Here is a 1286-nt window from a genome sequence, read left to right on the forward strand (position 1 = left end):
AGGAGTTTTCACAATTAGAGCAGTGATTAGTGTTATTATAGGGTTAGGTTAAATACAAAAAGGAGCATTTCTTTTCCATGGACGTGACTTCTGCATAGTTACCGGAGGTTCAACAGTAGGTTCCGAACAGCTAATGTCAATGAATTTAAATGCTTTGTCAAACTTACATCCTCAGGCACTGTGAAATCCCGGTTCTGGGAGTCAAGAGTTTTGATGGTTAGATCAATCATTATGGTCTACCACTACTTGCTTTTTGTTGTGAATGTTGTCTACAATAGATCTAAAAATTCTGAAATGAGAGAAAGGGGGATATTAAATATCTGATTGAAAAAGTATGCATCTGCCTTGTAAGTGCTACAGGTTCACTTCCTACGTGAGGTGGATTTTATCCTAAATAGATAGAGACCATTCTTGGAAAGGCAGAACGGTCCTTCAGTCTGTCTGATAGTTTCACTCTAGCTCTTCAGACCATTTCTCATAAAATCAAGTTTGTAGTTTGGTAAAGTGAGTTTCACTCCCTTATTAAAGGATTTTTTTAAGTTAGAGAATTTAAGTGATATTGGAACATGAGCTTGTAGTTCCTCTCATCTCTCTATTGCTATGATTGTAAACAGTCAGTGATTGCACAATCTATCATAATGATCGCCTACACATGTATAAGTTATTAATATCACCATTCAGTAGGCACATGAGTAACCAGAGATACCCTCTGTACTTACCGATACTCCAGTCCAACAATATTTCCAACAGTTACTGAGTATACATGAAGAGATCACTACACCAAATGAGGTGAAAACATTCCAATCAACTGGTTTAAAGTTCGAGCACTATTTCTGAACGGATTTCTTATCACTTTTTAACACTTTTTACACACAAATATTTGAGTGAAATTGTCTGATGAAAAGTGGGGGGGTTGGTGAAACCCACCATCAGTATGCATTCCAATAAAATTCATAACTCCAGTGTCCATTTCCCACGTAGAATCCTGGACTCGAAACTAGATAAATTTGCATTCAATTAATTTCAGACTCGGATTCTTAATTCTTAGAGATAGCTCAGGTTTGATTCCACAAGGAAATAAGCATCATCTATATTCCTTTTCTTCGCCTTTTCCCGTGTTCAGACGGGTTCGGCGTTTTTCGTCTTGCATTATCAACCTAATTTCTGAAAATATGTAGTTGATTCGTTCGTTGGTATATTGTCGCAGTTTTTACATGATCCACCTGATTTCTGGAAACACACATTTGATTGGTTTCTTGGTTTTTTGTCGTAGTATCTTGCATCTG

General features: G+C 36.9%; 1 long non-coding RNA gene across 1 annotated transcript; it reads right to left on the reverse strand.

Annotated features, from left to right (window-relative positions):
- Nucleotides 1–211: 211 nt before the first annotated feature.
- On the reverse strand, nt 212–903 carry LOC113473067. Its single transcript, XR_003395146.1, has 2 exons — nt 720–903; nt 212–289 (listed from the first exon to the last, which is right to left on the reverse strand). It is a non-coding gene; the product is annotated as an uncharacterized LOC113473067 (long non-coding RNA).
- Nucleotides 904–1286: the final 383 nt, after the last annotated feature.

This window comes from Diaphorina citri, unplaced genomic scaffold, assembly GCF_000475195.1.
Source record: "Diaphorina citri unplaced genomic scaffold, Diaci psyllid genome assembly version 1.1 scaffold13986, whole genome shotgun sequence".
Taxonomy (NCBI): Eukaryota; Metazoa; Arthropoda; class Insecta; order Hemiptera; family Psyllidae; genus Diaphorina; species Diaphorina citri.